This window comes from Lissotriton helveticus, chromosome 5_1 (assembly GCF_964261635.1).
Source record: "Lissotriton helveticus chromosome 5_1, aLisHel1.1, whole genome shotgun sequence".
Classification (NCBI taxonomy): domain Eukaryota; kingdom Metazoa; phylum Chordata; class Amphibia; order Caudata; family Salamandridae; genus Lissotriton; species Lissotriton helveticus.
Genome location: NC_136065.1, coordinates 903,986,815 through 904,000,750, shown reverse-complemented (window position 1 = coordinate 904,000,750; position 13,936 = coordinate 903,986,815).

Genomic DNA, 13,936 nt, shown 5'->3' with positions numbered 1-13,936 from the left:
AGGCTGCTCAATCAGTCGATTAACCGCTTGGCAACTTTTACCACCCTGCAGTGTCGCCGCTCTGTTAATCTGCAGACTGACATTGTACACTGCTGCAGTGACTTGTCCCGGGGGATGGGGAGGGTGACCTCAGCAATGGAGTCAATGCTGACACAGCTGACAGCCACAGGTGGCAACATGGTAGTTGGGGACACTGAGGAGTTAACGAGCATGAGTGGGTCCAGCACGCCTGTTCAGGACATTCGTAGGAGCAGCAGACTCCATGCTGATGACACCGGCACGACTGCGCATGTAGACCCCCAGCCCCGTGGCTCGCAAAACATCATGCGTAAGCGCAAGCATTGAGAGACATATTGAACACAGGACAGGTCATAGTGAAGAGAACTTTGGCCAACCATTGTGCAAAGTGCATTTAATTTGATATATGTTTTTTTGGAAGGTGCAGTTGTGTACATTAAAGTGAGTGTTCCAAACACTGGACATGGCTGTGTGTCATCGCTCAATTAGAAATATCTGTTGGTGATTTCAGCACGTCGCAGTCGACCATCTGTTGCTGGTGCTGCTCCTGCTGCATTTTGATCTACTTGTACTGTTCCATCATCAATGTCCTCATGATATGTCAGTTCTATCTCTGTACCCTCCTTGGTGGCAAGATTGTGCAGCATGGCGCAGGTCGCAATTATCTTGCAACAGATAATGGGCGTGTACTGACGTGCACCTCCACTCTTATGGAGGCACCTAAATCTACTTTTCAGCAGCCCAAATGTACGTTCCACCACGCAACGTGTTGTTCTGTGTGCCACGTTATAACGCCTTTCACTCCTGGTGGATGGGTTCAGGTAGGGGGTGAGCACAAATGACCGCAGGGCATATGCACTGTCACCTGGGTGGGAAAGGATAATTAGATTAGTCACGTACTCAGGTGTGCACCTTCTTCATGAACTGTCAGGGTGTCTCACACATACTTACCCAGCAGGTATCCATCACCGAAATCACCAGCCACAAGGCGTCTGTATATCCCACTGTTGGTGAATATGTAGGAGTCGTGGGTACTCCCTGGATATTTGGCTACAATGTCCGTTATCATGTTGCTAGCGTTGCAGATCACCTGCACATTGAGTGAATGGGTGGACTTCCGGTTTCTGTATATGTGCTCAGTTGCTGCAGGTGGGCATAGTGGGATGTGCGTCCCATCGATACAGCCGATGATGTGCGGGAACTGTGCAAGTTGATAGAACTCGGTTTTTGTCCTTGCTAGTTCTGCAGCTGTCTCAGGGAACTCAATGTAGTGCTCCATCCTCTGCATCATGGCGTTTAGGAATTTTCTGAAGAAGCGTGACAGGCAGCTCTGGGACACTCCACCTACAGCGGCTATCACGTGCTGGTAGCTCCCAGAGGCAAGAAGGTGTAGGCAGCACAGCACCTGTACATGGGGTGGGATGGCGTGTGCTCTTGGGGTTGGGTGTTCCAGATATGGGTGGAGGTCCCTGATCAAGTCCAGGATGGTTCTGGGGTGGAGTCGGTACCTTTGCAGGATCTCTGCTTCAGTGAGTTGGAAGAGGGTGATCCTCTGCCTATATACCTGCTCCTCCCTTAGCCAGACCCTCTCTCCTGCTGCCTGTATCCGTAGCCGCCGTGCAATAACGTAGAAAGCTGCCATTGTGGGTGTACAGTTGCATTTTGGGAGCTTCTTATATATCCTGTTCCTGGTTTCCACCTGCTTCCAATCCATGTTGATTACCGACTCTTAAATACCGAATTTCACGAAATTCGGTATTTCCAGACTTTGCTACATCTCAAATGGCCTTTTTTACCACTTCTTATTTACAGACTCGATAAATATGAATCCGGTATTTACCGATTCGGTAACTTACCATTTCTTATTTACCGATTCGGAGATTATGTATTCGGTAGATTCCGATTCGTGTAATACCGAATCGGTGTTTTACCGACTGGTATTTACCGATTCGGTACGTTTTTGGTGACATACATCTCGATGCACTTATACCGGTCGGTAATGGCCGATTTTACCGATTTTCGGCCGTTACCGACCGGTATTTGGCTACCTACATCGGGCCCTAAATCACATATATTCCAGGATCTCTACTATAAAGGTGGGAGCATTAGTCCCATACTAGGTTGAATAGCGTTGTCTCATCAGGAGAGTGAAGATCAGCACGACTTCTTGATGCTGGAACCAGGGCTGGGGATCAAGATCTGCCAGTCTCCCTGCTGGGTGTGGGGCCATCATGAAAGAAGTCAAGAGCACTTGCCCCTGGCCTGTAGCAAGTCCAATGATCCCTGTGAGAAGAAGGAGAGCACCTGGAGGGAGTGAGGTCCAATGGGGATCTTGTCAAGTGGATCCTGGTGAGCGAAGTGTGAGGTGTTCTGCCCGGTCGGTACATTAGTGGAGATGCAGTCTGTCTGCCTCATTCTACTGGTGAGTCATGTGTGCCAGGGAGCCCACCATGAAATGTAGCCTTTTCCACAAGTGTGTGTCCCAGTGTCCACCTCCTCCGTGTGTTCGTAAAGGGGCCACCGTTGATCCAGAGCAGTCACCATGACTCATGCCAAGGGATCTGCTGTGAACACTTACCGTAATGCAAACAAAGTGGTCCCAAGTATTATCGATAGATATTATCTTGAATAAATTCAAAAGAAGAATATCACAACATTGTTTTTAATCATGATGTGTACAGTAGAACAAAATTCATAAAATACATCAATACTTAATCACAATTAATGCCCCTGAAGGAACGGGAAGGGAAGGAAGTGAGTGGAAAGTGAGGAAACTATACAAATGATGAAACACTGGTCATTATGACCTCAATAAAAATTACTAATAATTGATTATGACAAACTAAAAATTGCAATTCATAAAATAATTACTTCGATAAACTCATGCCTCATAGAAACAGAATCATAAATGATATATCAAGAAAGAGGCTGGGAAAAGGAAAGGAGTGTCGATGTTTCGACCCAAATTAATGCAGGTGTACGATGGAACCTTGCTAGAGGGTCTTCATCAGGACAAGGACGAATAAGGGGCAGTCAATCTGATTCACTGGGAGTGTGGAACTCTGGTTAATGTAGTTCAAATATGTGGCGATCGATATCACTACAGCCTCAAAGAAACGTCCAATTCCTTTAGAAAAGGAGTTCCCGGGCTCCCAAGGGGGTCTATTGCACGTGTTGTGACTTCCAAGGTTTATAAAAAGGCCGCATAAGTCGGTCCAATGTCTGAGCGAATGATTCCAGGGCTCGTAAGTGTGTCACCGCAATCCACGCTAGTCGCTACCGGTGACTGCTGTGTGCCAGGGAGCCCACCATGAAATGTAGCCTTTTCCACAAGTGTGTGTCCCAGTGTCCACCTCCTCCGTGTGTTCGTAAAGGGGCCACCGTTGATCCAGAGCAGTCACCATGACTCATGCCAAGGGATCTGCTGTGAACACTTACCGATCACTGGCGGAGCAGAACGTGGATGTCTGACATCAATGCAGTCGTCCAGAGACTGAGGAGCCTGAAGCAATACTGGTGAAAGATCGCAAGAGGCCACCGGCCCTCAGCATGTGGAAACTGGATCCTGTAAAGAAGCACCAACAGGAACTTGCCAGCTTCCTTCAGGTAGGGTAAGACTGTGCAAGGCCATTAGGTCTGCAGGAGACTTGATTGAACTGTGCAGTCGAGCACTGTTGACATAACATTTAGGGCCAAACATATACCTGTGTATGGGACTAGAGTGGGCCACATCTTTGAGTCACCTCCAATATCACATGGAGAATAACAGACCTCACTAGATGGGTCAGAAGGTTTTGAGGATTCCATCCAAGACAATGTTAGCAAACCAACCTTAAGAGGATGTAGAGGTTGTTTTAGCATGCCGATGCTATGCTTTGTGTGTTATTTTAAAATTATCATTTCTTTATAAAAGTGTGCATCTGACTGGATAATCAACTCATTGTTTTTACTGTTTGTAGTTTGAGTTGTGAGCCTGTGTAGGAGTTACAGCTACCTCCCACTGAACAGCCTTCGACATTTCGACTTGCGCTTTTTTTTATGGAGATGCACATGCTGGATGGGGTAGTATTTGGCCCAACATCAGGAGTAACAGGCCGCAACACCCACGTTTGGGTCACTACTCTTGTTTGCCTTGTGGCCCTCTGCAAGTGCCTCTAACAGGACTCCACACAGCATGCAACCAACATACACTGTGTATGTATTTTGCAGCAGAGATTTTATGTTGCCTTGAACCAAGTTGTATTGGTCATATAACAGCCCCAGGACACGTTGGGACATTGGGCCTTATTTAGAATGTGTTATTATAACTGTTCTATCCTTTAAAAAAAGACACAAATATTTGTCCTTCACTGAAACATTGATCATTCCATCGCTGTATTGGTAGCTGAGTGGATACGCTGATATCGGCATTTCGGGTCTCTATGTCTTGGCCCTTATCAAGGAGGCCACTGCACCGTTGTCACTTTTCCCCACTGTGTGCCGCCGATTCCATCTTCAGGAACCCACCACATGCGTAGCCTTCTTACATCTTATTGCCCTGACGAAGTTCAATTCCTGAACGAAACTCGTTGGCTGATGAATTTTAACAATCGCATGGATTATCAAAAATAAAGATTGATACAACGAAGACACTGGTCGAGCTTCTTTATTATTGCAATACTGCCCTGGGAGTGCACCGCTCCATTGTCTTCACCATTCTGTATCTGTGTTCATGCCATGCAAAACACATACTAGAGTAAACCATGGCTTCTCAATCTTGCTATCTCGGGAGAGGCAAGTATGCAAATGGATCTTGGTTACCCGAATTGGATAAGACATGGGACATGGAGTCCTCCACCTGCCACCATGGCCACCATATATCCTGCCCAAGAACCGTTGACTGCTCCGGAACAAAGCCTAAAGAAGTCTCTAAAGTTCATGAAAAAAAACTAAATAATTGAGATGATGCAACACCTGAACACAGAAGTGGAAAACGGTGATGGCAAGGGATGAGGGGAACTTATCAACCGCTTTGATCAGAAACAATGACAAATGCATAGGGGCCTCAATGCATTTGTAAATATGCTAAACTGGGTCTGACATCAGAATACTGTTTTGGAAACTGACAACCAAAATCCTATTCTTGAGAAAACAGCAGCATCTATTAAAAAAGTGTGACCAAGGTAGCCCTGCACGGAACTTTTAAATTAAGGTCAATAAATACAAACAAAAAAAGGTTCGGGTACGTGGCACCCATGCTTTCATTATCAAAGGACAGACGGGAACCCGTGCGTTTTGAGGGCATGGTGGCCATTGTTTGTCAGCTCGTTACTCTGACTTCTTTACCGCCTCTTCCTGCCACTTTAAAAATAAACCCCATGCGTCACGAAGTCCCTTGTTCCCAACATGGAGGACTCAAAAGCTGCCTTTGACACACTGTATATTTTTGTTCTACCCCCCACCACCCCACACTATATTTTCCAGAAGCCACGCGATCCACAGGCGCCTGAATTCCAACTGAATAAACTGCAAAACTATGACTGTGTTTATTCATATATTAGGTTTCTGGCTGCTGTCCACTTTAACGACCCTGTCCCCTACATGCCAGTCCGCACAACGATGTGCATTGATAACAAGAACAAAATACATATAACAACGTAGCCCTTGTTAAAAGCCTTCGCGAAATCGCTTCTGGCACATAATTATAGTCGTGGCACAAACTATTCCAGTTCGACAAATTGTGCCAACTTTTACTTTAAGTGCGATAAGGCCGCAAGCCGTCTTCCGTTTTGTCTATTTTTTTTATCCTCAATTAACTCTCATCAATATATGCTAGAGCCCCGAAGCTTTCAAATGCCTTTAAAGTGATTATGATATCATCGCTGTTAAAGCACTTCAATGAAAGCATAAAGACAAAATGATTTACCTCTTCATAAGCTGCAAACATCGGTGACAAACAAAGAGTTGATTAAATGCCGTTTTCCCTTTCCACGTTAACATTTCGCAACACTTACAACAGGCGACAAGCCAGCTCCAGCAGAGACGAATTAAAAATGTTGCGAAACACCACCATAAATCTACATGCGGAGGGGAAATTAGGAACTTCAATTTGCAAGGTGGCAACAGCCGCCTTATATTATTGGGAAGAAGAGAGCATCTCCAGTTACTTTAAAGCTGAAATATATTCAACTCTGCGCATTCTGCCATTCCTGAAAGGAACATTGTGATGAACCGTTCAATGCAGCGCCTTTGTTTAGTTTCGGAAAGGCAAAAATAAAATTGCTGTGACAGTTGGAAGCGTGGCCTTGAAGTCATCGGCTCGATAAATTCCGAAGAGCAAATAAGGGAGCGGAGCAGAGGGGAATCTGGAAATATAGGATTCTCTTTGTTGCCTGCTTGTTAAGGATTCCTTCTGGCACGGCTGAGGGGATTACGAATTCACATGTGAATTTATCCCCTATTAAACTTTTACTAAAAGGGTCAGTTAGCAAGAAGGATGAGCCTCGGAGTGAACCAGTCACATATGCCAGCCGAGCATCAAATGGGCTTACATGCCAGCGGCTGCTATGGAAGGGGACATGCTCTGCTCACCGTCACATGAGATGTGTTTAAAGTGTACTTCATGTCACCAAATAACATATTTTAAGTCTGGCTTTACAGTGTAGCTAGTAAAGAGCATTAATACAGAGAGGGGCTTTGGCTCTGCCCACAAGTTGGTGGCCAGGAAAGCATGTTTTGATTGGGTAGAAGTTATGGGTTTCCACAGAACAATTGCTTACCCTCCAAGATCTATAACCATGTGTTTATCCAGTTTTGAGTCAGAGTTCTTTATCAAGTCTAGCCATTGTGTTATAACTGAGCATGACCTTTAGGTCAAACATATGACACTGCCATGGTATATGTAGCCTAACTCAGGGGCGGTTTGTCCGCTGCGAGAAGCAGAAACATAAAATGATAATAACTTTTAGTTATTACCATTTTATGTTTGTTCTGCTTTGCGGGCGGGCGGGATGTTCTGCTCTCAGAGCAGGGCAGGAGTGGTGTGCCCACTCCTGAGTGCACAAAGACTGTTTGGCCGGCCATCTCGGGCCGCACAAACCAGTCATGCACACTTTTCCCTTCTCCATGCAGGCTGCAATTCAGCCTGCATGGAGTACATGCCCACATCATAAGCCCCTGGCTAGGTGCGGTCCCTATCAATTACAACGCTGCTTGCAGCATTGTAATTGGCTTAGGGGCGGGAGTTTGGCTGCCTGCTTCCTGTTGGAGGCAGGAGAGCAGGAGCCGAGAAGACGCGATACCCGGCCTCAAGGTAAGTTTAAAATATTTTTAATCTTTTTTTAATTGAACTCCCCCCCGCGTGATCTCCTGGGTGACCTCCCCGTGACAACCACTCCCCGCGCGACTGCCCACTACCCCCACCCGTGTGTCATGCTAGCCGGGACTGGCCTAACTACCCTGTAAAACTACCCTTCCTGGAACCCTAAAACCCATTTCTATCCTTCAACAGTCCCCAAACCTAAGCCCTAAAAATCTAATTCTACCCCTTAATGGTAACCTTTCTTGAACCCTAAAGCACCTTACTACCCCCGTACCGCTCCTCTGTCCTGAACCCTACCAACTCCGTGCAACCTCTGATCGCTACGCTTCCCGGAACTCTAAAAAAAAAAAAAACACTTTATTATTGATACTCATCTCTGAACCTTCAGACCCATTACTATACGTTTAATGCCACATCCCTACAAACCCATACTACTTCTTAATACTACCCTTCTCTGAACCATAAAGACCCCTATTATCCTTTAACACTTCCCATCCCTGAACCATAAAAACACTACTGCCCTGACATGCGTCACTGACTCCTAAAACCCCTTACCCTTTATTACACCTTAACATACTCATAAGTAAAATCTAAAAATCACATTCTACCCCTTAATGCTACTCGTGCCTAAACCCAAAAATCTCCTTTCCATTCATTAACACTATCCTTCCCTGAACTTTAAAACCTCCTACTATCCCTTAATGCTACCTGTCCCTGAACAGTGAAAACCCCTTGCTAAAGTCTAACGCTACTCTTCGCTGATCCCTAAAACGCTTGACTACCCCTTAATCATACCCTTCCTTGAACCTAAAAAAAAATTCTACTCCTTAATGCTACCCATACCTGAACAATAACGATTCTAATGACCCCTTAACTGTACCCTTCCTTGAACCTATAAACCCATTACTACTCCTTAATACTTCCCATCCCTCAATCCTATCAAGCTTTACTATTGCTTAACGCTACCCTTCCCTAAAATCTAAAAGCCCCTTACTGTTACCTCTTAATGCTACCAATTCCTGAACTCTATAAATGTCTTACTACCCTTATATACTCACTCAAGAACTCTGACTGCTGAAAGCCCGGGAGCCTAAGAGGGAAATACTTGGAAGATTTGGGAATCAAATTATAGATTCTGCTGGTATTTGCTCATTTTGAAGGCGACTCTCAGGGACTGACTTGTGATTCTTGTTATTTCTATCACCACCTTCCTCCTAGCAGTTATTATGGCCCACAGTTTCAGCAACTCTGGAGACAAGTTACAGGGTGATATCAGGGACAATGTTATAGGGCCCTTAGTGGCAATGAGCAAAACAGAAAAGCTTACTTCTCTAAGGAGTGAGAAGAACGTTTTAGGGCATCAGTAGAAGCCCTTTGAGGGCAACATTCTGCTGTTTATGTACAGTGGAGATGGACTGCATTGCCATTTGATTGAAATGAGCACTGCCTACTAATCACTAATGGAGTCATTTACAAAATGTGAGATACTTTGCTGTTGTACCATAATTCGGTAGTAACATTAACACAACCAGTTATCTTGACATTACGGCAAATTTAGACATTAATGTGCAAGCATTGCTTCTGTTTCTTTTTCCACAATGATTGGTGTAAATTAAGCACCACCTTTTTGCTTGTGCTCTGGTACTACTCGGCACAGAATGCAGTAGATTTATCTTAATGCAAAAATAGTGTTAAATGCGCTAAACACCACTTTCCACACATCTCACCAGGTTTTTGTTTTACAACTTCCTACATATTCTAAATGACCCCAAAGTAGTATATCAGTGAACGACAAAATTTTCCCCAAATATTAGTGCATTATTATTCGATTTTTCTTAGTAATAATGGCCATCTAGGTAAGGAAAAATGACCTTTTTAGGTCTGGCTAAACAGTGCAGCTGTCTGCATGGCATGTTTAAGCAATTCTTTAAAGCATGAAAAGAGTGAGCTTTGCCCAGTCGTGGCATGTGCAGGTAAGCGAGGTAGGGTGGCAGGCAGGAAGTGACAAATGACGGAAAAGGGAAAATAAAATAAAGAAATAGAACCACTTAGCTTGTGCTCGCCACGTCACCAAGTTGGTGATGTGGCGGGCGCAAAGTAAGTGGTTTTATTTCTTTATTTACCTTATTTTCCCTATTTCATCGTTTGTCCTTTCCCCCCGCCCCACTGAAGCCTCGCCCCACCCCACCACACTTAATTTCACGGGTCGCAACTGGCTTTGACTAAGCTCCACCCAGAAGCATACATCTTTCACCTCTTTTATCAGCTGCGATATATCATTCCACCTTCCATGAAGTGCTTCCATTAGAATGCATGATGGATTATTCTTCAACTATGTTGTTTGTCACATTCAGTTCTTACTCTCCAATATGCATTCTTCACAGAAAGCAACATTTTTGCTACTTTTTCCCGGCACCAGCGAAGCTAGCAGGACATGCCAAAACGTGAAAGCATGTTTGCATACAATGCACGCAACAGCATTTGTGAATGCCTGTGTTAACATTGGTTGGTATGTTCAAGCCAGATCTTTTTACTTTGCCAATGCTTGTTGCCCATGTCTGGAAGATGACTTTTATCTTCTTGGACTTTTCTGAGCAGAGTGTCAAGCGGCACATTGCCCTCCGCACAGGTGAAGTGTTTTTAAATTGTTAGTGTTAATTTCAGCATTCTGTAAAAGCATGAGCTGGTCTCCACAGTACGAGTTTAAAAGATGGAAAACAGTTTATTCTGATAATTACCTGATTGACGTGAAAGCCTCTAAGCGTTTATCGGTCTAGGAGATTCAAGAAACCCGATTACAAAAATATAGTACTAGCAAGAAAAGAGCATGCCAGGGCAGACTGTAGATGGCAATAAAGTCATGGGACACAGAGGACAAAATGAAATCGGTTCAAACATTTAATCAAAGCCAAAGATTTAAACTTAAAACCAAAACTGCAGACTGCAAATGAAACGAAGAAAAACACTAAACAGGCAAAGTCCACTAGGAAAAGGACTGTGAAGGTTTGTGGGACAGTGTGAGACACAGTGAGACTTGCCTTAGCAGGGAACAAGTCTGCTCACTTAGAAAAACAGCTGTAAATTGAGGTGAATTTTGAATAGCAAAATAGTCAATCTTAGCTGTTTTCCACAAACAATGTAGGCAAAATTAAATCATTTTGCAAAATCACAGAATCTTTGGTGACATACCTCAGAACCTAAACATGCAAAATCACAGAACCTAAACAAGCAAACCCACATATCATAGAGAACCCTGAAATAAGGAAAATATTTCACAGTTGCCTGTGAAATACGTATGTCATCATCATGACAGACCACACCACAGACCTTTGTCATGGCTACTGGTATTATGTGGTATGGACGACCAAATTATTCAGATAGGTTATCTAAATCATGCAGCCAAAAATAACATTTTTGTGGCAAAATTCTGTCAGCATTATTTTAATCTACAAACATTTTTGGTAAAATCTGCACATTTTGCAAATTATGTGGCAACAGCAGTAAATTCCTAACAATGCCATAAATTAACTAGCCACAGAATCACATAAATCTGATGACTTCACCATTGCCCAATGTTTAATCAACAATTTTTACAATAAAGGTAAGCAAAATCTAAACAGTCATTCTAACTCCGAATAGTACCCACTGTTAGATGCACTTTGAAGAAAACAGCGTTTTTAACCATCCCAAAAATAGCATTTAGGTTCTGGTGACATCTATAAATCACCCTGCCTTTGGCCTTGTGGTTTAGAGTGTCACAAAAACCCCTTAATAGCAATATTGGACCATATTACAAAGTTAACCATTATGTATTCTCCTTCTCGGACAAGGAACTTACTGCTGTCTTCTGATTAAAATATTTGAGAGATTGACGCAGACAGGCAGCATGCCATCACCATTGACAACTGAGATTAGATATGCTGGAGCAGACCATAGGCCCTCCAAGACTTCAGTACTCATGAAAGCAGAAGAGGTGGGGCAGTAGTAAGGAGACATGACCCTCATTTCATTTGATTTTTCCAAAGAATCTTAATTTTAAAAGTAAGGCAAATGACTAGCTCCCTATTGTAGAAAATGGCCATTGTTTGTGCGATGTCTTCCCAGATTTAGCTCTATCTGTTGTGCTAGCGTTGCAACTCTCTGCACTTTACCCTGCAAACCAGAAGTAAAGTGCCTGTGCTCCCCCTTTAAACATGGTTGAATTGGCATACTTCTAATTGGTAGATTTCACTTGCCTTTAAATCCCTATTATATAGTACAAAATGTATCCAGGAACTGGAAGTTAATTGCCACTAATGGACTAGAGCAGGGGTGCCCAAACCTGTCCTGGCGGGCCGTATCCATGCCAGATTTTTGGGATATCCCCATCTGGGGATCACGGTTCGATCCCCGGCACCGGCGGCAGATTAGCCCAGCACCAGGTGACTCTGGGAAATAGCTGGCGCCGCGGCTAGGGCGGCTGACTCCGGAATCTGGAGATTTTTTATTTAAGGTTTTTGTAGAGCGCGTAGTAACCCTCGAGCATCCCAGAGATCAGGGTTCGATCCCCGGCACCGGCCGCAGATTAGCCCAGCACCACGTGACTCTGGGAAATAGCTGGCGCCGCGGCTAGGGAGGCTGACTCCGGAATCTGGAGATCACGGTTCGATCCCCGGCACCGGCGGCAGATTAGCCCAGCACCAGGTGACTCTGGGAAATAGCTGGCGCCGCGGCTAGGGCGGCTGACTCCGGAATCTGGAGATTTTTTTTATTTAAGGTTTTTGTAGAGCGCGTAGTAACCCTCGAGCATCCCAGAGATCAGGGTTCGATCCCCGGCACCGGCCGCAGATTAGCCCAGCACCATGTGACTCTGGGCAATAGCTTGCTTAATCTTCCCGACGGCCCCTAGCGCCTAGAGACCCTTACGGGTGATTGTGCGCCTTACAAATGTGGATTATTATTATTATTATTATTTGGGCCGATTCCGATCCGGTTCGTAAAAGCACATCTGCCCGAATCTGTCGGACAACCACGTACGCCCGGGAGAGGACTGCCCGGGACCCGTGGAGCCCGTCCTGGTCACTCTGACCTGCCATCGGCCTGGAGAAGGGAGAGCCGGACCTCCGGGGGGAGGACTTCCCGGGACCCATGGAGCCCGTCCTGGGCACTCTGACCTGCCGACGGCCCGGGGAAGGGAGCCCCGGACGCCCGGGGGAGGACTGCCCGGGACCCGTGGAACTCATCCTGGGCACTCTGACATGCCGCTGACCCGGGGAAGGGAACCCCGGATGCCCGGGAACCGTGGAGCCCGTCCTGGGCACTCTGACAAGCCGTCGGACCAGGGAAGGGAGCCCCGGACGCCCGGGACCCGTGGAGCCTGTCCTGGGAACTCCGGCATGCCGTTGGCCCGGGGAAGGGAGTCCCAGATACCCGGGACCCGTGGAGCCCGTCATGGGCACTCTGACAAGCCGGTGTCCCGGGGAAGGGAGCCCCGGACGCCCGGGACTCGTGGAGCCCGTCCTGGGCACTCTGGCATGCCGTTGGCCTGGGGAAGGGAGCCCCGGACGCCCGGGGCCCGTGGAGCCCATCCTGGGCACTTTGACATGCCGTTGGCCTGGGGAAGGGAGCCCCGGACGCCCGGGGGGGAGGACTGCCAGGGACCCGTGGAGCCCGTCCTGGGCACTTTGACCTGCCGTTGGCCTGGAGATGGAAGCCCCGGATGCCTGGGGGAGGACTGCCCGGGACCCATGGAGCCCGTCCCGGGTACTTTGCCATGCTGTTGGCCTCCTGGAGATGGGTGCCCCGGACGCCCGGGGGAGGACTGCCCGGGACGTATGGAGCCCGTCCCGGGCACTTTTGCATGCCGTCGGCAGGGATGGAGCCCCGGACGCCCGGGGGACGACTGCCCAAGAGCCATGGAGCCCGTCCTGGGCAATTTGACAAGCCGTTGGCCTGGAGGAAGGAAGCCCGGGTGGCCTAGGGAGGTGTTACCCAGGCATAGCCCATCTGGTCCCCCTAGCAGAGAACCACCAGCCTTGGAGGGGTGTCCGGGCGTACCCTGTCCCTAGTAATCCGGAGGGAAATTACCTGACTTTCTTGCAATCTGTGCACACGAGGTGACAGAGGGGACCCAAGGCGCGAAAGTACCCGACCTCCTGGAGCCCTCGCTGGGATCCGGGAGGCGAGTGGCACCTCATCATGACTTCCAGGGCGACCAGATGGCCGAGGCGAGAGGGGCGACCAGATGGCCGGGACCAAAATGACGCCAATCTGCCTGCCCCGGAGCTGCAGGGCTCTGGGGCTGCAGGGTTCCGGGGGCTGCAGAGCTGCAGGTCTCTGGGGCTGCAGGGCTCCGGGGCTTCAGGCCTCCCCGGGCCCTGATGGACCCTCCGTCCCGGGCGCCTCCGACCCCCGGCCGGCTTGCAGGACGGAGGGGGGATTCCCGCACCACTGGGCCCTGCCGGATGGGGCTCAAGCCCCGGGCCCGGTCCCCGGCCCCAGTCCCGGCTTTCCGAACCCTAGGCCGGGCCGGGGAGAGCCTCCCCTGGGCCCCCGGTGGACCCTCCGTCCCGGGCGCCCCGGACCCCCGGCCGGATTGCTGGACGGAGGGGTACCAGCACCCTCGGGGCCTGGCCAGAT